Source organism: Erpetoichthys calabaricus, chromosome 2 (genome assembly GCF_900747795.2).
Source record: "Erpetoichthys calabaricus chromosome 2, fErpCal1.3, whole genome shotgun sequence".
Taxonomy (NCBI): domain Eukaryota; kingdom Metazoa; phylum Chordata; class Cladistia; order Polypteriformes; family Polypteridae; genus Erpetoichthys; species Erpetoichthys calabaricus.
Window position 1 is genome coordinate 322606276 of NC_041395.2, and position 6847 is coordinate 322613122.

Below are 6847 nucleotides of genomic sequence, written 5' to 3' on the forward strand. Positions count from 1 at the left end.
CAAAGCACATTGAAACTCTCCCTGGTTTAACGAAAACACTCAAGCTCTTAAATTAGAGTGTCGAAAACTAGAGCGCAGATGGAGAACAACAAAGCTACATGTCTTTCAAATTGCATGGACAGAGTGTTAATAAATATAAAAAAGTCCTCTTTAACGCTTGCTCAGAATACTATTCTACATTAATAGATAGCAATAATAAAAATCCTCGGGTACTGTTTAGAACAGTGGCTAAATTAACAAATGGAAATTCAGATCAACAGTGCAAAATACCAACAGATATTAGCACTACAGACTTTATGAACTTCTTCAATGAGAAAATTAAAAATATAAGATCCCAGATCTCTGCATCACAATACAAACCAAATACTAGCTTAGCAGACCCTGCCTCACATTGCATTCAGCACTTTAGTAATTTTAATCCTGTAACTGAGCAGGAATTAATTTTAATTTCTAAAATGAAGCCCACTACTTGTTCCCTAGATCCAGTGCCAACAAAACTAGTAAAAAGTGCAATGGATGTTCTTGCAGCGCCTATTCTAAACATTATCGGCAGTTCATTATTGCATGGCACAGTACCTGATATACTAGAAGTCTCAGTCATTAAACTATTACTTAAAAAGTCAGACCTAGACCCACACATACTAAATAATTATAGGCCTATTTCAAATCTACTGTTTCTCTCTAAAATACTAGAAAAAGTAGTCACCAGTCAGCTTATGCATTACAATTTATTTGAGAAATTCCAGTCTGGTTTTCGCACTGGTCATAGTACAGAAACGGCACTAACACGGGTTGTAAATGACATTCTGATATCCTCTGATGAAGGAAACTCTACTGTAATTATGTTGTTGAACTTAAGTGCAGCATTTGACACCATCGACCATTCTATTTTACTAAACAGGCTAGAAAATGATGTTGGGCTTACAGGCACCGTGCTCGCTTGGTTTAGTTCTTACTTATCAAATCGATTCTAATATGTACAGAAATGTGCTGACAGTATTCCATCATTATACACAGAAGTTCAATATGGTGTCCCACAGGGCTCAGTACTGGGATCTTTACTGTTTTCACTTTACATGCTTCCAATGGGATCTATCATTAGGAAACAATGTTAATTTTCACTCGTATGCAGATGACACCCAGTTATACCTTTCATTTAAATCAAATTAAGTTTCTCCGATGTTGTCTTTAATTAGTTGTGTTAGTGAATTAAAGGAGTGGATGAATGAGAACTACTTGTCATTAAATACAGATAAAACAGAGATGTTAATTGTTGGAGGGAATGACGCTGATCATAACAATATATTGTCATCATTTAACTCAGTTGGAATCCCAATTAATTTTACTGAATCAGCCCGCAATCTAGGAGTTATCTTTGACTCTAGGATGTCATCCATCCATCCATTTTCCAACCCGCTGAATCCGAACACAGGGTCACGGGGGTCTGCTGGAGCCAATCCCAGCCAACACAGGGCACAAGGCAGGAACCAATCCTGGGCAGGGTGCCAACCCACCGCAGGACAAACACAAACACACCCACACACCAAGCACACAGTAGGGACAATTTAGAATTGCCAATCCACCTAACCTGCATGTCTTTGGACTGTGGGAGGAAACCGGAGCGCCCGGAGGAAACCCATGCAGACACGGGGAGAACATGCAAACTCCACGCGGGGAGGACCTGGGAAGCGAACCCAGGTCTCCTTACTGCGAGGCAGCAGCGCTACCACTGCGCCACCGTGCCGCATTAGGATGTCATTTAAAGCGCATATTGCAAAGTTACCCAAAACATGTTTCTTCCATCTTAAAAATGTTAGGAAATTAAGATGCTTTCTAAATAAACAGGATTCTGAGAAATTAATTCATGCATTTATCTTTAGTAGGATTGACTACTGCAATGCGGTTTTCACTGGATGTTCAAACTGTTCTCTATACAGCCTCCAGTTAATCCAAAATGCGGCTGCAAGAATTATTACAAGAACAAGAAAATACGAACACATAACTCCAGTTCTTAAATCCTTACACTGGCTCCCGGTTAAGTTTAGGGCAGATTTCAAAATCCTCCTTTTAACATATAATGCATTAAATGGCCAAGGTCCGGCTTACTTGTCTGAACTTATCATGACTTACAAACCAGAGCACACATTAAGATCTCAAGATGCCGGTCTCCTTATGGTTCCAAGGATTAATAAAATAACAATGGGAGGTCGAGCTTTTAGTTACAGGGCCCCTAAACTGTGGAATGGTCTGCCTGCTACTATAAGGGATGCCCCTTCGGTCTCAGCTTTTAAATCCTGGCTGAAGACTCACTACTTCAGTTTAGCATATCCTGACTAGAGCTGCTGATTAACTGTACATACTGCATCTCTGTTGTTAGTCATTAGCACTAAAAGATAAGTAACATGAGAGTTATATTTGGATACTAACCCTCACCTTTTCTGTTTTTCTTCTCGGTACTCAAATGTGGCACTTGGTGCCACAGCCCACCTGTCAAGCTGTTTTGCCTGCCTAAGGTAAAGCCATCCCTGATGGAGGATCGCAGGAAAGAGGGGTCCTTTCATCAGATTGGCTGGCCCAGCACTGTTTCAGCCATGGAATGGCCAAATGGGGGAGGCAGCTTGATGGATGAGGTCTCCAGGACTCTAAAAATATCCAAATCTTATTATATGATATCATCTACTGTTAAATTCTGCTCAGTACTTCTAAAATATTTTTTTTTTTTTACTTCTTAAAAAAAAAAAAAAAACTTTTTATTTTATACTGTATTGAGGATTTGTTCTGTTCTGTGTATTATATTGTATTGACCCACTTCTTTTGACACCCACTGCACACCCAACCTACCTGGAAAGGGGTCTCTCTTTGAATTGCCTTTCCCGAGGTTTCTTCCATTTTTTCCCTGCTGGGTTTTTTTTGGGAGTTTTTCCTTGTCTTCTTAGAGAGTCATGGCTGGGGGGCTGTCAAGAGGCAGGGCCTGTTAAAGCCCATTGCGGCACTTCCTGTGTGATTTTGGGCTATACAAAAATAAACTGTATTGTATTGTATTGTTTTTTCTGTTTTCACAGCTTAAGGATGGCTTCTTTCACCTGCATGGAGAGCTCCTTTGACCGCATGTTGTCTGTTCACAGCAAAATCTTCCACATGCAAGCACCACACCTCAAATCAACTCCAGGCCTTTTATCTGCTTAATTGATAATGACATAACGACGGACTTGCCCACACCTGCCCATGAAATAGCCTTTGAGTCAATTGTCCAATTACTTTTGAGCCCCTGAAATGAAGGGATTGTGTTAAAAAATGCTTTTGTTGCCTCACATTTTTATGCAATCATTTTGTTCACCCCATTGAATTAAAGCTGAAAGTCTGCACTTCAACTGCATCTGAGTTGTTTCATTTAAAATTCACCGTGGTAATGTACAGAACCAAAATCAGAAAAAAGTTGTCTCTGTCCAAATATTTATGGACCTAACTGTATGTAAGATGTCCAAGAATTAGATTAGATTTATACCTTTGCATAGGAAAGGAGGCTGTGCATTTCCATGTATTTTTGCATCTTGGTGCATGTGAATAAGCATAGGCTTATGCATTTTTATGTGCTATTTACCTGCTTCTGCTTGTCATTTGCATTACAAAAAAAAATCTGTTCTAAAGAAACTTGTAAATATTGTGTTGAGCTATGTGAAGTATGTTGTGGTGTTCTGTTAGTATGATGCCTGCTTTGCCAATTACGATGGCAATTGCCATCTTTAAGATATAGTAGGTCAAGGACAGAGATAACAAGCCAGGAAGCCCTGATCCTTACAAAAGTAATTCAACCTACAAATGCTGCTACATAAAATTTTTTCTTGTTTGTTGTATTTAAGGAGACTGATCTATACTTCAGCTGGGTTCAGGTCAGGACCATGTACATGCAAACCAAATTCCACATTTTCCATTTACCCCCATCACTGACAAACAGTTATTAACAATATTAACAAAATAAACAATCTACTCTATATACTGTACAGTATATATCAATCTTTATTCTATATCCATTCTATATATTTGAACCTTTTGTTTTCAGTGAGTTTTTTCAAAACTTTTTCCTGTAGAAAAAGCAAAACAAGAGATTCAGGTTTGGCTTACAGATACTTCTGTACTTGAGGTGGCCAAGAAGTGCTGTCACACACATCCCTACATGCATCAGTGCTTAATCTGATTTCAATGACACAAAATTATGCTACATATGAAATACACATTAGCAGTTAATGTGCACATAAATTTTACCATTACATATCGTAAAATTGGTGTATGAAATCCTAGGCATAAGTCCTTGGTTTTTTTTTTTTTTGGCCCTTTCTGATGCACTGCTATACTCTTCCTGTTTTTAACCCTTTACTATAAGAAACACTCCAAAAACAGTACAACTTCTTACTTTATATTTTTGGCTTCCTTCATTTTTATATGTATTTGTGGAAAACTGAAATGTGCCCCTTTACATTTCACACACGCTAAAAAAAGACACATTGGCATAAAAAGTACTAGTGTACACAGGACAGCAATGAACCAAGTAATACTGTAAATGAAAATTTTCTAATTCAATAATATTTGATCCAAATCAGGTATGGTGTAAATGAGCCTATGGTGGAATAAATCACACCCTGGTAAAATGAAATATGCAATCAATTATACAAGAAGAATGTTTCAAGGTTAATAAAACATGAACAAATGAAAATTATTAGGGTACAGCTCACAATATTATAAGACATACAACAGAAAATTACAAAGAATAAAGAAATGTGCATTATTTTTAGTGTAATCACACCTGCACTCCCATATATATGATATGTACAACATTTTATTAAAGTTGGGTAGATCATTTAAAATATTCAGCTGAATGTATAACATTTTTGCCTTCTGTGTAATTTTAGTAGTGTGACTGAACACAGAAACTAAGAACTATTCATTCCAAATTTTAGAAATGCATTCGCATAGAAAAATTAGTATAAGGATACACACTTGCAATGGTACTGGTGCAAATTACAGAATACTACTTTAGCCTGCAAAAGCAAGTCTCTCTCCGCAAAAGCAGGTTCTCTTTCTTTAATAAATGATCAAGTATTTTGAATTAGCCAGAATCTTACTTAGAAATGAAGCAGATCACTAATCCCCAGTAAAAAGAGCCTTAAAAAGCATCAAAAGCAAGACTGCAAGCGATATATTAATACATGTAGATTTCATTTTCTTACCTAAACCTGTCACTTATAAAAAAAAAAATGTCCCATCATTTTAAGAACACAAAATAAATGATTCATTAAAAGGGAGTTCAAATACTTTATGTTCATGCTGAAATTAATAATGAGTTATGTGAACTTAACCTTTGTTGATTGCTGAGACTTATTTAGTGCTTGTTTTACAGGATGCTGCAGTTAAAGATAATCCAAAAGAAGCTATAGAATTATTGTAAGAAGGAAAATGTCTGGGAGGTGAAAGCAAAATTGTAATTCAAGAGACAATTGATGATGCCATTTCCTCTGCTTGCCTTTAAAACTGCCATTTTGACCATCTCAAATCAGTTCTGTTCTGGACTCCAATCTATACACTTCAGTACAATAATTCATTTAAATTTTGCAGTCAGAAAATAATATGCGGGTGGCTGCCCCAAACCTTTCTGTGGCTTTTGTCTGGTTTGTGACATTGGTGTAGTCGTCAGGATGGTGGACTTCCTGAAGAACAAGGACCCGGACCTGATACATGTCCAGGTGGGAAGGTACCATGGCCAAGTTTCCGAGTGGGTAGTTTGTCCCATGGTTCAGAAAAACCCGGTGCAGGCACCGCTCCAAGTACACTTTACTGGAAAAACTGAGAAAAATGGGGAGTGTGCAGGAGGGGCTCACAGGATTAGGCTAGTCCAGGTGGGGGATGCAAAAGGAGCTTATTATGCTGTCTCGGAGGAGAGTGCCTTCTTCCCCACTAAGGCAGAGCCCTTAGATAAACGTGGGGGTGCCCCAGCCTGGCAAGTGAGAAAAGTAAGACTGTGGAAACTTGACCCAGAGTGGCCAACCAACAAACAGGCCTTCTCCCTGTGGACAAACGGCAATGGCTACAGCCAAATGAAAACAATGCCCTACAAAGAGTGGAGCAGTGGCCTGCTACCTGTTCCTAATTAACCTACCCAACAGCTTCATCCTGCCGGTCTGGGGACAACAATTCAAAAACATGACAGAGCTCACAGAGCTTGTGGAAACATATAGGATGGCCTCGCAATCTGGGAGGGCAGAACCATCCCTTAGTCAAGCCCAAACGGATTGCATCTCAAAAATTCGGCCTTCCGGGTACAAACTGGAGCCTGTACTGACGTACCCGGATTCGCAGGTACGCAATCTACTCGGGGATGAGGAGGAATGCAGATGGAGGGGGAAGGAAGGGTGGTGTGCTCTGACAAATCCTCTGGTGATTCCACATACAGGAGTGGTGATTATAAATGGATTTAAAACCGAAGACTTATTCAATACTGGTAGCAATATTTCCATTGCTGCCCACTGATATGTGCTACCACGACAGTGACTAAAAATTAAGACTAGTCTAACCTGCATCCACAGGAAAACCTGCTGGTACAGGTCCGCCACCTGTGTCATCAATTGCGAAGGATTGATAAACAAAAATTAGCTGTGGCGGTCCTTCCGAATTCACCATTCCTGGTGATACTGGGGTGGGACTGGTCTAAAATTAAAAGCAGTTCGCCACTTCCCGCTCCTAAGTCAAAGTTGGACCTAGTTATACACAGAGATAATATGTCTCAAGCTGCCTCCACGCCGTGTATCCAGCTGGCAGAAAGAGATGATGCAACCACTCAGTGTGACGTAGCACT